Below are 21,365 nucleotides of genomic sequence, written 5' to 3' on the forward strand. Positions count from 1 at the left end.
CTACTACTACTACTACTACTACTACTACTACTACTACTACTACTACTACTACTACTACTAAACGTTTTCATTCCTCCCCTGAAGGGGGAGGCGGGCCTCTTAGAAGGTGTCGCCGTCTCTCAGGCCGGGAGATTTGTTACGGTGAAGGAGATGTGCGGAGAAGGTGAGGGGGTAGGCGGCCGTGGCCTATACTAGGAACTGTCCTGGCATTCGCCTTAGTGCAGAAGAATGGAAAACCACGGAAAACCATTCTCAGGACAGCCGACGGGTGGGACCAGGCGTGAAGTCCGGCACTGTGCCCCAGGCCCGTCTCAAGAATGCAGAGGCGTAGAGCCACGGTAGAACAATAGTCTTCTTTATTGCTGTATTCCCGTGTAGTATTGAGTTGGGTGCATCTCTCTGATGTTGGTGATGAACTCCGTTTTATTAATGGCAATCCTCAATCCTACTTTAGCGGCTGTTTATTTATTTATTTATTTATTGTGTAATTCCTTTACTGCATTGTACGTTATTGCTTCTGACCCGAGTAAATAAATAAATCCAAATTGCCAGTAAAGATCTTGTAAGTAGTAATGATGTTCCGCCGATGTCCTTAACATTGTTTACAGTTAAAGTCGCAACGACTGACGTAAACATTACCAGCTAAGTGAGCAGTAACTGGTCGGAGTCGTTTCGGTAGTTAACAGCTCCATAAATATCGTGCTTGTCACTCTTTACTTGTTCACTGCTCTCCACACACAAAGTTTGCTACTAGGATTACAGCTCCTGTGAAATGAAATTCTCGTTCTGCGGTATTTAAATGAGCGTCTAATACTGATGAATTACATGGCAGTATAGCATTCCAGTTACGAGGGTTGTTTCGAAAGGATCACTCTTCTTATAGTCACGTCTTTGGCCTGCTGAAAATAAAAAAGCCCTGAAGGGTAAGCCTTTCGTCACCGCCCAAGGGGCTCCGGGAGCTGTAGAAGAGTGGTAAAATCAGCAACAAACGTGTTTCGTTTTAAAGGGTGTAGTGAAACTTGTTCAGCGTTGTATTAAAACTGCAACTTGATGCGGTTGAAGACAACTGGAATGAGCTTCTGTATGCTAGGAGCAAATTGATTCCTAGTACAGAAGCTGAAGGCAAGAAGCAAACGGAATATAAGTATAAATCATAGTTCTTTACATTGGGGCCTGCTAGGGACCATGTGTCAATTTCAGTTCATCCTTCCTTGTCGTTTCCGCTTTCTTTCCTTGCAGTACTCCTTCAGCATTGCACTAACCTTTATTCTTCTCTCCGCAGACCACTTTGGACCGCCTTTCCTTTTCATTCCTCCATGGAATCCTTCCATTCTTAAACTTTCCTTTTAAAATCTCTCTTTCTACAGATTCCTCTTCCCTTATTTCTTTCTAAATCTTTCTTGACCACTTGTTTCCAGCTCCTTGCTGACGTTTTATTTCAAACATACTTGAAAATCTGTTTTATCAATCTGTTATCATCGATTCTTATGTCCAGAAAATTAGCAATCTCATTTTTCTTATTGTTTCTGTTCTTTAATGTCCTTTCCGGTTCTTTACAATCTAAGTTACTTCATTAAGTCAGAAAATGAGTCTGAAACCCTTAAATCCTTTGTCAGGGATAATAAAACTGTTATTGAAGAAATGTCCGACTCGTTGGCTGAATGGTCAGCGTACTGGCCTTCAGTTCAGAGGGTCCCGGGTTCGATTCCCGGCCGGGTCGGGGATTTTAACCTTCATTGGTTAATTCCAGTGGCCCGGGGGCTGGGTGTTTGTGGTGTCCCCAACATCCTTGCAACTCACACACCATACATAACACTATCCTACACCACAATAACACGCAGTTACCTACACATGGCAGATGCCGCCCACCCTCATCGGAGGGTCTGCCTTACAAGGGCTGCACCCGGCTAGAAATAGCCACACGAAATTATTATTATTGTTGAAGAAATAACTGAATGAGAATATCACGTCACCATATTCAATTTCTATTCGATGCTCCACCATGTGCTGTTGCTCATATCCATCATTCACTCATACCCATACTCGTATTTCAGGCATCATTTAAAAATATATTTCTCTCTATGTAATTAATATTCTAAATTACCACACACAAGGTTTCACCTTACGTGGTATTTTACTGATATCTACTCGACTCTGTTGAGGTTGGTGTGATTTTGTTATGTATAATAATAATAATAATAATAATAATAATAATAATAATAATAATAATAATAATAATTTATGTAATGTGTGCAACAGATAGTTACAAGTTCAATTTATTTTAAGTATTAATATGTTAATAATAATATTACTACTTCTGTAATATACGTGGTTTAGTTACAAGATTAATTTTTCTCAAGTAATAATGTTATTAGAAGAGTTATGTATATAAGTAACAGAGTCCTGTAAATATGTAAACAACATAATGAGTGAATAAATACTACTACTACTACTTCTACTAATTTCCTATGTTCTGGTATTTTTCTTTATTACTTATTGTCTTCCATAGTTCTATTGTTGTCATTAGACATAAATCGACCATTTTGTCACCGAAAGCATTGGAAGGGCATTCGCTGGATCCAGCCAGGACTTGGTGGTGGCTTCTGCTGAGGTCATACAATGGCTAGAGAATTTAGATCTAACTCTTTGAACCCTCTTGCTGCATGATTGTTTTCAATGTTTTAATGTGTATATCTTGTAATTATGTATATAATAGTTTGTGCTTAATCTTCATGTATATTTAAGCTTTGTATTGTTTTGTGTAAGTTACCATAAGCTAATAATAATAATAATAATAATAATAATAATAATAATAATAATAATAATAATAATAATAATATAAAATAAGAGTTTTGTCTGTACATTGCTCAGAATTTGAAAAGAATAGTATTTCTGTATTGGTCATGTCCACAGTAACAAGGAAATGCACTTTTTTTACTTTTCCGTAATTTCTACCTGTCTGTCTGTCTGTATGTATGTATGTATGTATGTATGTATGTATGTATGTATGTATGTATGTATGTATGTATGTATGTATGTATGTATGTACAAGCATCACGAGAAAACGGGTGAAGATCATTTCATGAAAATCGGTATGTAAAGTCGGAGGATGAGACACTACAATCTAGGCTATACATCATTCTATTCACACTGAGTGAGATGGTAGTTTAGGGGAAGGTCTAAAATTCAGTTCTCAAATATTCATATCATTAGTGGTCCTATCGAAAAATACTAGATAACTAAAGTTACATAGAATTACATTTCCGAGCATTTATGTCTTATACATTTTTACCGTACCGGCTATGATAACACAGATATTCATGAATTTCGATATTTGTTGCTAAGTCCCCATCAACGCCGAGCCACGAGAAAATGGGTGAACAGAATTGAATGAAATTCGGTATATAGAGTCGGGGAAGAAGAAACTATAGTCTAAGCTACAGACAATTTTACTGACCCTGGATGAAATGGTAGTTTAGGGGTAGGCGCCTAAATTTTAATTTTTAAATACCTATGTTATTGGTCCTATAGAAAAGTACTACATAACAAAAGTTATAGAGAATACAATTTCCGATCATTACTTTTTATTCAGTTTTACCGTACCGACTATGATAACAGTAGTATTTTAGAGTCGGAAGAAAACTAAATATGAAGGCCTAAAGTATCGAAAGCGCACAACATTGATCAACAATAACATTACATTGACCATTGTTTGTTGTGATGTTCTTTGCCTCTTATGGTTCCCTCAACTCCAATAGATGGGATTACTGTTGCGTACCAAGTATAACAGCCTGACTGAATATTGGTGGGAAATAGCTGGGGAGTTACAAAACGTTCTTCTTTAGCATGCCAGTCCTCTGCTTCATACATTTTCTGATACCGTACTGCTGGTACGTAACACACTGATTCATCATAGTATTCCAGCTATTCGATCCCTATTCTGACGCGCTGTTTTGAATGAACAGTGTTCACATTTGGCAGAGGCTCATTTAGTAATAGTATGACTTGGTCTAGAATTACAATTTAGGCCTATTCCAAATTATAGCACCACAATTCACTAAATAATTCAAAATTCAACCCTAAAAAGAGCCGTTTCTTATAAAGCGTCTTCCTCTTCACTTTTATTAAACTGTACATTCATTTTATTCCAAATTAGCAGTGAAGAGGGTTTTCTCCTCTGGCTTGGAGAAAAAATTTGCCTCCAAGTCAGATTTTTTCGCCGCAAGTGCAGTGAAATGAGATTTTCCGACTCATCGGGTACTCCTAGGAAGCAGATTAGTAAAAGGGCATAGAGTTTGCCTGGGATTCTCCACTATTCGACCCTGCCCCCCACCACACCGAAAAAAGACGAAGAGTGTTCACGGATCACGGCTGTATGCGGCTTTGTCATTCCAGGTCTGGAACTTTGGACTGTTAGATCGGCAGTGTAGTACTGTTCGTTACAAGTGATAAAATGCGTGGTTTTTCATTTGATTGAGTATTTCGTACGTTATTGCTTTTAACTGCGCCATTCCTAACTGACGTCATTGTAATGACCTATGTTCACTTCACTTGGGAAAACCACTTAGACAGTTTTTCTGAGGATGTAAAAAAGCGGGTGGAAAGTGAGTCTCTGCCATTATAATGAAAACTCTCAAACCTGATTGTGACTAATGGTAGGCAAGCGGGCCTACAATTACAATGTAAATTCCTTAACCCAGTCTACATATGAGAAAAGACGTTTGGTGACTTCCCCGTCGCGTTTCTAGGGTAACGTGAAGAGCTATGCAATATAATACAATCTTGCTCACAAGGTGTACACTACCTAACCTAGAATTCTGTGTACAATGTAGAATTCCGTAGCGAAGCACGGGTACATCAGCTAGTAATAATAATAATAATTGGTCCTAAGATTTTCCTCATGATTCTTCTTTCTAGTACTTCCAGTAGGTTTATCTCAACTATAGATCAAAACTAGACATTCATTTGCGTAAAGGAATTTTTGTTTCACCACTGTATTTTAGTGCCTTATTTTAAGATTTCTAGGTAAGCATTTCTTGTGTAAAAATGATTAGTGATGCCACATGCTATTTCCGTCTTCTGTAACTTTTCTTTTACATCTGCCGTCGGACTGAGTAGCTCAGACGACTGAGACACTGGCCTTGGCAAGTTCGATCCTGGCTCACTAGGGCGGTTTTGAAGGTGCTCAAATACGCCAGCCTCGTGTCGGTAGATTTACTGGCACGAAAAGAACTCCTATGGGACTAAATTCAGGCACCTCGGCGTCTCCGAGAACAGTAAAAGTAGATAGTGGGACGTAAAACAAATAACATTATTATCTTCTAAATCAGATTTTTCTAAACCATTTTCATGAAATATTTTCCCCAGGTATTTGGATTTCTTTACTTTATCTATTCGACCAATATGTGTGATCAAAGATTTTGGAGCGTATTTTAAGTTTGTAATACAATCGATTTTTTATACAGACTTACTCAACCTGTTTTGTTGCTGAGTTCTGTTATGGACAATATGAACAAATATGGGCTGGGAACACGCATCCATGCAATGCGATAGCTGCTGGAGTTGCCTGCGACTAGGAAGCATGCTGAAGCTCACTCGTGAAGGTCGGAGTACCACACACTGTCCTTTTCAGGTATTCCTTTGATCGTGCAGCTTACGGGTCTTAATATTCAGTCTCTATCGGTGGGATGCTTCATTGGGCAATGTAAATTTCTTACAAGAGTCTTACAGTTTGTTAATTATTAGTTAATTAACGTGGAAAATAATCAAATGAATATACTGCAATGCCAACTCAAAAGCACACGTCTGAATAGAGAGATTTTATGTTCGACACGTATGTAAAAAATTCACTCGTGTAGAGAGGTGTGCAGATAATTTCAGATGAAATTCTCTGTTTTTTTAGGTTTCTTTATAAGAAACGAAGGAAAACGAGATTGCTAAAAACTAAAATTCCTAATCCGAAAAGAAGAGGAGGGAAAATTTGAAGAAATCAGTGCATCGTTTGCACACTCTCCACAACCTGTTGCGCAGGAAGTTGGTTTTCGATCGATCGATCGATCAATCAATCAATCAATCAATCAATCAATCAATCAATCAATCAATCAATCAATCAATCAATCAATCAATCAATCAATCAATCAATCAATCAATCAATCAATCAATCAATCAATCAATCAATCAATCAATCAATCAACATTGATCTGTATTTAAGACTGTCACCCTGGTGGCAGATTCCGTGTCAGTTCTTTACTTATTCTTTGTCCGACTGTTGGCTGAACGGTCAGCGTACTGGCCTGCGGTTCAGAGGGTCCCGGGTTCGATTCCCGGCCGAGTCAGGGATTTTAACCTTAATTGGTTAACTCCTACGGCACGGGGGCTGGGTGTATGTGTTGTCTTGATCATCATTTCATCCTCATCACGACGCGCAGGTCGCCTACGGGAGTCAAATAGAAAGACCTGCATTTTGGCGAGCCGAACCCGTCCTGAGATATCCCGGCACTAAAAGCCATACGACATTTCATTTTTCACCTATTCTTTTATTTTACTTGAATGAACTTGTTAATTCATCGTACATTTCCCTCGATCAATTATTCCATTCCCTAATTTTTCTTCCTATAAATTAATATTGGTCCCAATTTTTCCTCTTGAATTCCAAATCTATCTTCTCAAAAACCTCGAATCATACGGCTGCTAAACTTCATAAACTGGAAAATTATGTTTATAGGAATAATTCTCTGATAGTAGAAATTAGGAATGTCTGAGTGCAGTTGAACATCAATTACATGACTGTTAGTATACAGAAACTGGACGTGGTGAATGTTATCAATAGACTGAACGGGATGTTACAGACCGAAAGTCTCCGATCTCTCTTGGTCAACTGTTGTTCTTTTCCAACTCCGAAGCTCTTAGGATCCGAGGGCTAGGGAGTCTTTCATTTTCACGCCCTTCATGACCCTTATCTTCCTATGTCCGATATCTTTTTTTTAAAGTGTCGGATCCCTTCTATTTTTTCTCTCTGATCAGTGTTATTTGTATAGAGGATGGTTGCCTAGTTGTACTTCCTCTCAAAACAATAATCACCACCACACCTCCAACTCAACCCGCCAGCAGGTTTCTCTCCGTGGCAACTGTAGTGGCCACGCTCGCGTTTCCATGGCAACCATATCCCCTGCTCCCTTCTTTCCACCCAGGCAGGCAGTAAACGGACTTCCCACTAAGAACTGTCAGAATACATCTTTCAGTATTACGATCATAACTGCTACACACATGTCGAAATGTAAAGTTTAATCACGATAATTCAATATACAAATCTTTAGGTGAAAATAATTTTACTCATGTTTCTCATTCTCACTAGTTAGACGACTGAGAGTAGAGTTTGTCAATGTCGGTGTTATGACTCACGTCTTCCCAGGGGCATCAATTAAGAATATTACTTTCTAATACCGCACTAACTCGTAGGCTTTCATTGACGCACGGATATTTCAGTGCATCCGAGATTCAATGCGTCGGCTGGTTGATACATGTGGGCAATTTGAACATTTCTTCATTCTTCTTTCTCAATAATATCCAGTGTTTCTGCTGCATACAGGATTAACAACAGTCAGTAGCGGCGCTAAGAAGCGGGCTCCACCCCCCCCCCCCGGCAAGAATTGAAAATGGGCCCCTCGATCTGGTAAGGAAAGTTACAAATTTATTTCGTAGCACAGGGTTGTATATTATTACAATAAACAACGACGGAGCGATGATAATAATTATTGTTATTACATCATTTAATTTTTTCAAATCCGAAGGAATTAAAACACAGGAAGACACTTATATGATACGAACACACACACACACACACAAACACAAAAACACACACACACACACACACACACACACACAAGAAATGCATATTCCATTTATAGTAACCAAAACATCCCGACCGTCATAATATTAAGAAATAATCTCGTTTCTAAGACCAAGTAATTTACAACTCAACCGTCCATCGTAAGCCAACTTAGCTACGCTAACTGCCGAGAGTTTTAAACAGGCTCGAAACTACAGAATTTAGAGTTTAGATAAGGAGGATATGAGTGGCGGTTCGTGACATTTTACTCTGGCAGGGCTGTGTCGCCCTCTCTTTCCCCTTCCCAATCGGTCCAGTTTTCACTGACCAGTACCATGATACTTTTACATGAATAATAATAATAATAATAATAATAATAATAATAATAATACGGGGACATCACCCGAGTAGACAAATTCAAATACCTGGGTGAGATCATCATGAAAAATGGACTGGACAAAGAAGCGCTTCAGGAGCGAGTATGCAAACTGGAAATAGCCTACCAAACATCCCGCACAATCTACAACAAAAAATGCCTTTCCCAAAACAACAAGATACGTCACTATGAGACAGTTCTGAAGCCAGTAGTTCTGTATGCAGCCGAAACCCTGTCTCTAAATGCCAACATAGGACTCCTTGAAGAACTGGAGAAAAGAGAACGCAAAATTGTGAGAGGAATCTTGGGATCAAAGTACAGAAATGGAATCCATCAAAAGAGATCCAACAAGGAAGTCTACAGCAAAATAGAGAAAATTACCGACACAATCAGAAAAAGACGGGCACGATTTTACGGTCATCTGAAAAGAATGGACGGAAGAAAGTTAACTAAAGAAATCTTTCACTTTTTGATTCAAACTCCAAAACCACAATTCCCTGGTTTAGAAATACCAAAGAAGACCTGCAAATGCTACATATCTCAGCTGAAGATGCCCTTATCAGAGATCTCTTCCGCAAGAAAATATTGACGGACGGGGTAAACCGAGACGAGCAACCGAAGAGAAGACACGGTGCCCCTTGGACAGAGGAGCGTAAGCAGGCCCACTCACAAAGAATGAGGGAAATTTGGGCTCTAAAGAAGGCCAAGTTCAGTGTCAAATGCAACAAGACTTAACGTGGTCCTTGATGGCCCCCTCCACGAACCTGCTACGCAGGCGTAGCAGGGGGAGAGGTGATACTCCCACGTGGCGCGTCCCAGGTGGCGGATAGGGGGGTCCTCACCGGATTGCCGGCGGACTTGAGGGAAATAAAATACCTCTCGCGGACCAAACACACACCCCCTGTGGGTGGGGGAGGCAGACGAATAATACACCCACGGTATCCGCTGCCTGTCGTGAGAGGCGACCAAAAGGGACGACCAAGAGTTGATTGTATTAGAACCATGAAACTACTTGTGATTAGTACCACCACGCGGAGAACACCAAGGGTTGCTTTTACTTGTGCGTAGTACCACTACATTTGGTACGAAATTGCTTTGTGATTAGTAGCACACAGGAGCACCGTGCGGTCGGCTTTTGCAGTACCTGTGATTAGTACCACCATATGAGCAGGACCATAGGATGATAGCTACCATGGTTCTGCCTTGCCTATGATTAGTACCCACTATATGAGGAACACCACGGGATAGGGAGAGGTCCCTGTGGTTAGTACTCTTATGTGATGAACACCATAGGTTTGCGTTGCCTGTAAAAGGCGCCGCAAAGTGAGAAAAACATACGTCTGTATTATATGTCGAATTTCATAAGCTCTGAGTAGTACAATAATGTGTGGAATGCCGCAAGTCTCTGCTACTTTTGATTAGTACCGCAACAGAACAAATACCATGGTTCCATTTTGCTAGCGATCAGTACCGTTATGAGGGGCCGATAACTTCGATTTAGGACCCCCTTTTGACTGCACGCATAATCGATTCAGTGTTATGCTATAGCAGTAGTCCCTTGGTCAGTAATACTATATTGTCACGTCTGTTTATGTGAATGTGAGACATTGCGGGTCGCAACCATCGATTGTTTTAAATTCATGTCCATCCATTCATTCTTCGTTCTGACGCTTTTGAATTCTGGTCAGTGGAGAATTTTAGACTTTTAATATGTCATTCCATTTCGTCTCATTTCGTACCATTAGGGGCCGATGACCTCGATGTTAGGCCCCTTTAAACAACAATCATCAATCAATCAATCAACTTGATGGCCCTAGCGAATTATATATATAATAATAATAATCCGATGACATTAGATGAATAGAAATCTGCTTGCATTGCAACATCTATTAATGAATTAACTACACTACTTTACTTCCCCTTAAAACAATAATCACCACCATCTAACTACACTACAATGGCATTTATGCACACACATTATTAGGCTAACAGCTAATGTAATCCCGACTATTATGGAGCTCCACTGTTTCACCGATCACAACCACAAGTGATAATAACAACATTCATGAAAACAAATAAACAGTGCACTCCCGAATTTCTCTCTCCTTGCTGAAATTTCAAAGCATGACAACGCGTTTAACAATTTGATCACAGTACAAATAGTGTCGTCGCGTTATGGTTACATTTTGAATCTTTATTTTAGCTTCTTTATAGAACTGAATTGTTTAAATAGTCACTATAATGGAATTCATTGTTTTGTACAATGTTTTGGAATTAATTTCTAACAACAATTACTGTAAGACGTGGGGGGAAAAGCCTAGGTACATTGTAAAGTGGTTGGCGATGTGCTGAGGGCTCCGCCGTTCAGCGCCTTTTTTAAAATTTGCTTTACGTCGCACCGACACATATATGTCTTATGGCGACGATGGGATAGGAAAGGCGTAGGAATTGGAAGGAAGCGGCCGTGGCCTTAATTATGGTACAACCCCGGCATTTGCCTGGTGTGAAAATGGGAAACCACGCAAAACCATCTTAAGGGCTGCCGACAGTGGGGCTCGAACCCACTATCTCCCGATTACTGGATACTGACCGCACTTAAACGACTGCAGCTATCGAGCTCGGTAGTCGTTCAGCGCTTACACACACGCCTGCGCTCTTCCTTCCCCTGACAAGCCGATATCATCCTTCCAGGCTCCTCCCGCATCTCTCACACTTGCAAAGTGTGGGGATCTACTCTGGGCTCTGCTGCCACAGTCCGAACGCCTCACGACTAAAGAGAAAACATCGAGCGTGCAGGACAGCAGCCACGGTCTGAAAGCCATTACCATTTCCTTGAAAATAAAAAAAGCAAACTGTTTACAGCCGAAATAATAAAGATAACGTTGTATAACTGAACAGCACACCGCTATAAGTTCGACTTCGCTACATTTCTCCATCTCTTTAATGTAATCAATTACAGAGTGAAATAACGTTAAATGTTTTTGAAAAGGCGGTCGGGCGGCACACAAAAGCCCTTCATGCACGAACCGCCACTGCAGGATATCTTTGTTATCCATCTTCTCTGACTACTGGGTTCTCAGAACTGGCGGATTACTTCAAAGGCCTTGTTGATTGTTGTGAGTGGCAGCAAGGGATGGCTGTTATTGAAACAGGTTGGGAAACCCACATTCTTTTAGAAATTACTACCGTACTGCCAGTGCCGGATTAAGGTGTTTGGGGGCCCTGGGCTATTTAAAGATGTGGGGCCCCTTCTTCGTAACATCACGTAAGACTAGCATGCTGAAGTCGTTATAGAACTACTTCCACTTAAATTGATGAATAGGGAAGTGTTGAAATAGACTACAATTTTTCTCTATGTTAATATTTCATAATGCCAAAACATATTTTACATTTGTCTCCTCATCACTATCAAATCGACATACAAAACAGAACTTACGTTTTTGGCACCACTAGGATATTTTCTATCCATTTTACAAGAACATTACAGTTGTTACTTAGGAAGGTTCAATAATCAGAGATGAACTGGAACTTCTCTTCCTGATGCAAAGATATAGTATAGCATGCGCATTCCACCGTGCTTCCCCTGTCCCCTCCCTCTCACTTCCTAGACGTCTTTCTCATTCCCCCTCTGGCCGTACTCGCAAGTTGCCAGATTTAATTTTTCGTCAACAATAACCTTTACAATAATTACAGTGCGTAAGTAGCGATGATTCGTGTCTCCGGACGGTAACCGATTCTAGCAGTGATGAAATATTAACGCCGACAGCTGATAAGAAAGAAGGAAGAGTGCGTGTTCGATATTTTGCGAGCGTAAATATTTATATATATCCACGGAGGTGGAACAGCAGGCCTTTTTATACAATTTTAGGTTCGACCAAGGGCCAGGGCCCCTTGGCACGCGGGGCCCGGGGCTGCAGCCCCTTTAGCCCCCCCATTAATCCGGCCCTGCGTACTGCTGTTGATGAAAGAAGCTCTGCAATTCGACGGCCTCGGTTTGGAATAACCCTCTCTAATACGAATTATACTCTGTTGTGTGTTGTAGCTTTATCAATATGTGAAGCAACTGAATTAAGCAGTCATGGGCCCCTCACAAGCCATGCCCCATCCGCATTCCCGCGGGGTCAGTAGGGCCCTTATCGTCGCCACTGACAACAATGTCTAGATGCCTTACTTTAGTCCCGTACGACAGAACCTTTTTGTTGTAGGTGTTCCTGGTAAATTGAAATACCATTTCCATTTTTCTCGTCCGCACTTTAATGGTAGTTTTCCAAAGGTTCGTTGCTTTACACTTCATGTAAGAAAGATTTGCATGAGGTATGGTGGTACGTTCTGCTCTTGTGTGTTCCCCATGACTGTAGGTTGGAGTTGTAGAAAATGAGTTCTAACCTGGAATACACTGTTTCCGGATCCATGTACATATAACACACTTTTTCTTCAATATGTATTTATTTATTTATTATTTATTTATTTATTTATTTATTTATGTATTTATTTATTTATCTATTTATTTATTTGTGTCTTTATTAAGTGGCAAAGCTAGAGCTCTTCGCCCTCTCTTATACTTAACCACATACATTTTCTTTATTTTTTGCCGGACTGAGTGGCTCAGACGGTTAAGGCGCTGGCCTTCTAACCCCAACTTGGCAGGTTCGATCCTGGCTCAGTCCGGTGGTATTTGAAGGTGCTCAAATACGACAGCCCCGTGTCGGTAGATTTACTGGCACGTAAAAGAACTCGTGCGGGACTAAATTCCGGCACCTCGGCGTCTCCGAAGACTTTAAAAAGTAGTTAGTGGGACGTAAAGCAAATAACATTATTATTATTTTCTTTATTTTTACAGTATCAATTTAAAATATCATTGTAATCAATTACAGTTATTGAGATAAGATAAGATCATATAATAAGTCAGATAGGGAATAACAATAATACAGTTAATTAAGATTACTATTGATGAAAAATTATTGGATAAGTAGAGAGTGGATAATAAGAAAAATATATCATCTTAATACCTAAGGAATATATCTGCTAAGTAGCTTAAAAGGAAAACTTATTCAAATACGAGGCTAAAATATATTAACTGAATATTACTATGTTACAGTCTGAGTATACTAAAATCGATGTTACTATGTAATATACTTTTAGGAACAGTACAAACCCTTAAATGAGTGGGGTGAGAATGTAAATGGGATAGCCTAAGATACTTATATCTAGTACGTAATTTTTGGTTTCATTCACACGTCATTCACTCTTACATTCATTCGAGTCAACTGTATGTACTCTGGAGGAATTCACGGTAGTCTGTTTTAAATGTCCTAGACGAGCAAGACTTTTTAATATCTTCCGGGATCGTATTACATAACCTCGAGGCAGAGACCAGGAATGAATAGCTGTAGGTATTTTTTCGATGCGGTGCTATTTCAAGTAGTGATCCGGAACGAGTGTTAATTTCGTGCAATGAAGAAAGAAGCCTAAGCATGGACGATAGATAAGTGGGGCTGTTTGAAGAAAGCAACTAAAAGAATATGTCCCGAAAGTTTGGCCTACCTTATTGTTGGCTACACGTTCGGTATATACAAGGTGGTCGTAAACGGCGTGAACCCGGTATATAAGCGTTAGAGTGTTGGTCATACTGATAAACAACAGGAAACAAATAATTATAGATCTAGCGCCGATGTCATGTTATCAATTGCTGAAATTAACCAATCAGATCACTTCGAGGGGATTTCATATGGGCTTCACGAGGCGGCGTAGCTAAATCTGCACGTTGCTTACGACCGGCTGGAAAGCACCAATAAAGAAATAAACTTCTCCAGGGGATGGGGGGACAAGGACCTCCCTGCTGATAGGCTTGGCTCACAGCAAGCACGCTAGGGTGGTATTGGCTGAAACACACGGTGAGTTAGTGTTTGATACTCATTTCTTGACATGGATTTCAAGCTCGACCAGCCACGTGGAGATTTAGCAACACCGCATCGTAAAACCAATTTAAATTTGCCCGCGAAGAGATCTGATTGGATAACTTCAGCAGCTGATAAATGACTACGGTGCGAGATATCGACGTATTTTTTTTTTCAGATTACTCATCAGTGTGACCAACGCTGTAACGCTCATATACTCAGTTCACGTAGTTTCCGACCGCCGTCTACGTGATTGTGTAAGTATGTGTGTAGAGTTTGGTGAAGCGGATCTCCCTACATCATGTAATGGTAGAATATAGCTAGTTTATTCCAAATCAGGTTTTATATGAGACAGATAACCCAGGTGTAGTTTCTCCAACCGATTAATGGTTCTCCCTTTTATCACCAGTGTCTCCTCATTCTCGTGGGAATCGTGTAACTTTTTGACGAGTTGTCTAAACTGATTTCTGTTCATTATATTTATCATCTTCCGCAATCCCCATCTCAGCCAAGTCCAACCTCACTTAACCCTTTCAGCTCTCTCTTCTTTCTTGAAGAATTGAAAGGTTTTCTTCCGTGCATTCCGGTTTTCCCTGTCACCTTTCATTCCGGCAACACTCTTCAATATCGTTTCAATTCATCTGTCAATCATTAATCATTGCCCCAGGGGAGTGCGACAGGCTTCGGCAGCCGCCACAGTTCCTATCCTCACCACAAGACGGGGGCTTTATTCACTCCATTTGTGACCCTGTCAAATGACTGGAGACAGGTTGTAGATTTCCATATTCTTCGTCAGTCTGTTACTGTCCACCCTCAAGAAGTGTCCATAGAACTGTATCCTTGTCTTCCTCATCAATTCAACCACTTCTTCTGTTCTGTCTTCTCTCCCTATCTTTTACATATTAGCCTAGAATTTTTCGGAGCATTTTTCTTTCTCTCTTCTGCATATCTTCAAGCTCACCTTCCCCAATCATATCCAGTGTTTCCGCTGCACACAGATATTCAGGATTTACAACAGTGTCTAGATCCCTCAGTTAGCCCTATACGAGAGAGCCTCTTTGTTGTAGGTGTTCCTTCAGAGTTGAAATGCCATTTCCAATTTTCTCGCGCGCTCTTTAATGCCATTCTTTTCTAACCCATTCTCTTGTAATATTTCTCCTAAATACTTAAATCTCTTAACTCTCTTTATTTTTTCATCTCTTAATTTCAACAGCTGAGGGACCTCTTCAATGTTTACCATGAACTCAGTTTTCTCAAAAGAAATTTGAAGCCCAGTCTTCTTTGCGTTCATTTTTAGCTTTTCAATCCTTTTCTTAGATGTTTCAATATCACTGGTAAGTATCACTATATTATCATGGAATGCCAAACAACATATATTTACTATCCTTACCTCTCCATACCTTGATTTTAAGGAATTCCCTTCTTCCATTCCCCTAACGACTTTTTCCAGAAAATTTAAGAATAATGAAAATAATATACTAACTCCGCCTGCAGTAACTACTGGGTTGACTGAGTAGTTCATTCGTTTCTGTTGCCTGTCCCAAGCCCGGATAAAGGAGGAGGTGTGCCATTAGGCCGTAAAACATATGCCTCAGTAACTCTAACAATTCCGGTTGTATTTGGAGTGAACGATTGCTCCATATGAAACTCAAGTTTACAAGCATGATGGCACAACGGAAACAAACTATTACCCCAGGTGGTAACTCTTTGCAGAAATCCGTCGTCGCTCACAAGGTATTCGATTTCATGCTGAAGACGAGTCGGAGCGTCTTGGAAACCCCAAACTGCCACGAAAACTAAAGACCAGATCTAAGATATTTCTGGCATACTTCAGCATGAAATCTCTCACACAAACTGGCAAAGTGAAACAACTGACCAAAGCGCTCCCCCGAAACAATATCGCAAGAAACCCGCTTTCAAGAGCAAAGCCCAGGAAAGAGTAACGAAGAACAGTCCAATCTTCGGCACGGCGCTTGCGGTCAACACCTCAACCCTTAGGTCTGTCTCAAATTTTGAACCTATAAGTGATCGGCTATCCCTACGCTGTGCAAACAAAACATATACGTTGATCGATGTCCACGCCCCGACTAACGAACAAAACCAAAAGGATTCCGAGAACACAGAGAGATTTTGGAATACCATCGATACCAGAACCGCAAACATTCCAAAACAACATGGCAAGATCTTAATGGGTGATTTCAACGCACACTAGGACGGGAACAGACGGGAACGGCTCACAAGAGGACCAACGGTAATGGAAAACGTCTTGTTGAATTATGTGAAAATCATAATCTCCAGGTGATGTCCATCCACTTTCGACATCTTCCCAGGAACAAACTATATGGCGATCACCAAACATAGCAATGGGAGAATTCCAACTAGACCACGTCGCAATATCTCTAAGTACAGTCCCGAAATAATGAATGTCAGAGTAAGAAAGAAAATTAACATAGATTCAGACCATTATGTCTCAGTAGTGAAATTGAGATCTATCCATTTAAAGAAGAAAAAGAACCACCCGGCCCTAATCCGCTTCGACACAAAGAAACTCATAGAAAAAGAGAACGAATTCAAAGAACTCGCCCGGCCAGTGAACTTGGACTTTAACAGCACAAAAGACACATTGTTCAAGCTGCAAAAGAAGTATCAGAAGTTAAAAAGGGGAAGAAACATGTATGGTCGAACAAAAGTTGCAAACAAGCCTTGATGAATCGTCTACTTATTTGGTTAATGTACAACACGTCCATAAGAGGGGAAGATTGTAACATCTACAAAACCCAACGCACACAAACCTCGAAGATAAAACGAAGTGAGCAACGCAAGTACGAAAAAGAGCAAATTAATTAAATTGAGCAAGACATCCAGTGAAGTGAGTCTCGAGAATATTACAGGGGTTTTAAACAGAAGATACAAGGGTACAAGCCTTCCTCCCTCGGCTTTCAAACAAAAGATGAAACTTTAGCTACATGAAATGAAGGTACTTGTGAGGTACTTGCCGAATTCCTCGACAACCTTACAAATTGTGAAAAACCAGTTAACTCCATCAGAACCAACAAACTAACATGCCAAAACCCGCCGTCTTCTTCCCCAGATCGCGATGAGCTCATACACCACATAGAGAGACTAAAAAACAAGAAGGCCTCTGATGATAGCATGATAGCAGAATTATCGAAATACGCCCATGAAAATGCAATAGACGTTTTGCATAAAACCATCATTGACATATGGGAGAAATAACAACTGCTGGAGGAATGGAAGGTAGCTTTAATCCATCCTTTACCGGGCGAGTTGGCCGTGCGCGTAGAGGCGCGCGGCTGTGAGCTTGCATCCGGGAGATAGTAGGTTCGAATCCCACTATCGGCAGCCCTGAAAATGGTTTTCCGTGGTTTCCCATTTTCACACCAGGCAAATGCTGGGGCTGTACCTTAATTAAGGCCACGGCCGCTTCCTTCCAACTCCTAGGCCTTTCCTATCCTATCGTCGCCATAAGACCTATCTGTGTCGGTGCGACGTAAAGCCACTAGCAAAAAAAAAAAAAAAAATCCATCCTTTACATAAGAAAGGAAATATCAAAGATGTAAATAACTATCGTGGTATCGCCTTATTCCCTGTAGCATATAAGATTATATCGTTATCCATCCTAGAACGACTATAACAGGAAGTTGAGAGCTCGGTTGGAGAATACCATGGAGGTTTTCGGGAAGGCCGACCAGCAGCGGAACAGATCTAAATCTTAAAACGATAATAAGATATCAAAGGTTGAGAGGCGGAACATACGTATGCACATTTGTAGACTTCAGAGTGGCATACGAATCCATTGACCACAATGTGTTGCTTCAAATAATCGCAGAAATGGGAGTCGACGAAAAACTGCTAGCGGAGATAAAAGCAACCCTCACTTATACCATCTGGAAAGTAAAATTCCAGGTGGATGGACTATCATCACTCTTGTTCAACTGCGTACTGGAGAAAGTAATACAGGAGCGGCGTCATATCCTACAAGGTAGAAATTTGTTCAGACCTCTACGGATTTGGACGAAGAAGAATGGAGTAGAAATTGACTGATTAGCTTTTGTGGATGATATAGCAATAATGACAGAAAATTTTGAAACCGCAAGAGAAAAATATAATGCGCTGAAAGAGGTAGCATAACAAACGTGTTTGCAGATTTCTTTTGGAAAGTCGGAAGTAATGTCAAACATCAAAGACCCAACTGAATACCAAATATGGAACAATAATCTGCTTGTATAAGTTTAAGTACCTTGAATCCAATCAAACGGACTAGATACAGAGGCCTTAGCGGCCAGAGCAAAGAAAACGGTGTTAGCTTTTCAAACCACCAGGAACATATACTGTACAACAAAAGGTGCTTTTCTGTAAATACCATTATAACGCTGTAGTCAAGCCGGTATATCTCTATGCGTCAGAATGCCTTCTCCTCTCTCAGAAATGTGCACTCGCTAAGTTAAAGCAAAAAGAGAGAAAGATTCTCCACAACATTTGTGGCCCAAATTACAAAAACGGTATGTACATAAGCAAAATCCAGACAAGAAATATACTCTAAGATAGATAAAGTCACGGACACAATGCGCAAGCGCAGGACTCGCTTCTACGGTCACTTACGGCGAATGGACGACTCTCGCTGGACAAAACGCATCTGAAATAATTTTGACTCAAAAGTAAAAGCAACAGTTCCCTGGTCCGTTAACGTCAAGAAAGACCTTAAAGAAATGGGTCTACAACCAGAAGACGCGCCAAAACCAGAACTTTTCAGAAAAACGCATTGTGACTTTTGGGAATTTCCGAGATGTGAAGTGGACAGGTGGTGCAGAGTGGTTGCGTGCTCGACACAACGAGCAAATGCAAACCTACTGGATCAGTTGAAAATTGAACAAACGTCAGAATGTATAATGATACTTATCGTGGTCCCTAGTTGGCCGATTCGTGAATAATAAATAAATATACTCGTTGCTGTATGATGTACTTAACTATCAAGGATAATTGTTACTGTTCACTTCGTAACTATACTCACTGAGCTCATCTTACTAGAACAAGTACAAAGCTCTACCATTGACTGATCCTTACAGGACAGAGGATGGGACAAAGAAGCTATTTTCTCCCACAAGGTATCTCCTTGTTCATGGCTTCAGTGTGCCATAAACTCATGTTTAGTAGTCACTGTACTTTTGTTAGAGATTGAAGGTAAAGGGAATTTTGCCGGGCTGAGCAGCTCAAACGGTAGAGCGCTGATCTTCTGAACACAAATTTCTCAGGTTCGATACTGGCTCAGTTCGGTTGTATTTGAAGGTCGTGTCAGTGGATGTACTGTCACGTAAATTAACCCGTTTGGGACAAAATTCCGTCCTCAAAAACCATGAAAATGTAGAAATTGGGACCTCTCATTATTATTATTATTATTATTATTATTATTATTATTATTATTATTATTATTATTATTATTATTATTATTATTATTATCGTTATTGTTTCGTAATGCCCATTCATAGAGCGTGTTGGAACTTGTTCATTGGCTTGATGACTTTCGCCTTTCTATTCCCCCAAACTATTTTCATGAACTCGCTATTTTGTCTCTTTCTCTCTTCTGACACACAATCTGGTGACTAGAAATTGTATACCCACCATCATTCCTACCCTGCCGGTCAACATTCTGATGGTGACAATGTTTCGATCAACACGACTCCAGATCTGATAAGCACGACGTCAAATCGTTTAGACTTGACGCCTTGACGATTACGACCAGCAGGCGTGCTAGACATGTAGTATTACTACTGATCAAAAATGGAAACAGACCTCTCGCATTCAAAATTTTCCACCTTTCGAAACTTCGTTAGATTGAATATTCTTCATGCAATATCTTTTAGAGGTACAGGTCCAGATAACTGTTTTGACAGTTGTGAGGTGGTGATTTTACAGGATGTAGGATGTTACCAAACTTTCAGGGATGATGGAGGGCGGCAAATGGAGTAATCTGAGATAAGGAACCATATTCCGGAAACGATCGAGTCAAAAGTTAAGCAAAATTCTACTCATTTAAGTCCGTTTCTTCGTCTTCTTCTTCTCCTTCCTCCTCTTCTTCCGAATTTGGCCAACTGTGGACCGCATAGAACTTGTTGGCCTTTCTTCTCTTCTCTTCCCAGAACCTTTTCATTCTCTCGCTTCGTATTTTTCTCTCCTCCTCAGAGATTATCCGGTTGGGCTTCTTTTTAGGTGGTTTGTCCTCAAAAAATTTGATTTTGTTGATTATGTTTCTAAACCCTTTCCTTTTATTGGTCACCTCTAGTGTAATTCCAACTTCTTCTGCATCTCTTTTGACCTCTTCTACCCACTTAGTGGTGGCCTTCAATCCTACAATGTACTTAAAGATCTTTTTGGTCAGTCTGCTTTCATCCATTCTTACTAGATGACCGTAGAAGTTCAACCTTCGCTTCCTCATTGTGTCTGAGATCTTTCAGGTATGTTTATCAAGATCCTTGTTTTTCCTGTTTTTCCAGGTTCCATCAGTAGTTTTCTGGGGTCCCAGAATCCTCCTTAGGATCTTCCTTTCTTTCTTTTCCAGTTCTTGTAGCTCCTCTTTTTTATTCAAAATAAGACACTCTGAGGCATACAATCCTTCTGGTTTGATTACTGAATGATAGTGTCGGATTTTGGCCATGTAGGACATTGCCCGTTTGTTGTACATACTCTGGGTTAGTTTGTAGGCCGTTTATTTGTAGGCCTACAAGTTTCACAGGCTGCTCCATTTACAACAAATGTTCGAACTGGCGTCCCGCTGCCTCAGTACAGGCATGGTAACGTTGAACAAAGTTCTGTCATACCCGTGTCGTTTGAACAGTGTCGCAGGCAGCAAGAGTTCTTAGCAAGAGATCCCGTTCAGTTTCGACAGGTGTCTCATACACAAGGCTTTTCACATGGCCGGACAAGAAGGAATCAACCGGGCGAGTTGGCCCTGCGGTTAGAGGCGCGCGGCTGTGAAGTTGCATCCGGGAGATAGTGGGTTCGAATCCCATTGTCAGGAGCCCTGAAGATGGTTTTCCATGCTTTCCCATTTTAACACCAGGCAAATTCTGGGGCTGTACCTTAATTAAGGCCACGGCCGCTTCCTTCCAACTCCTAGGCCTTTATCTGTGACGGTGCGACGTAAAGCCACTAAGCGAATGAAAAAGGAATCAAGTGGAGTGAGATCACGTGAACGAAATTCCGACATTCCGGCGTCCTTTAAAAATGGACGGACGTTAATCGTATT

This window comes from Anabrus simplex, chromosome 7, assembly GCF_040414725.1.
Source record: "Anabrus simplex isolate iqAnaSimp1 chromosome 7, ASM4041472v1, whole genome shotgun sequence".
NCBI classification, from domain to species: Eukaryota; Metazoa; Arthropoda; class Insecta; order Orthoptera; family Tettigoniidae; genus Anabrus; species Anabrus simplex.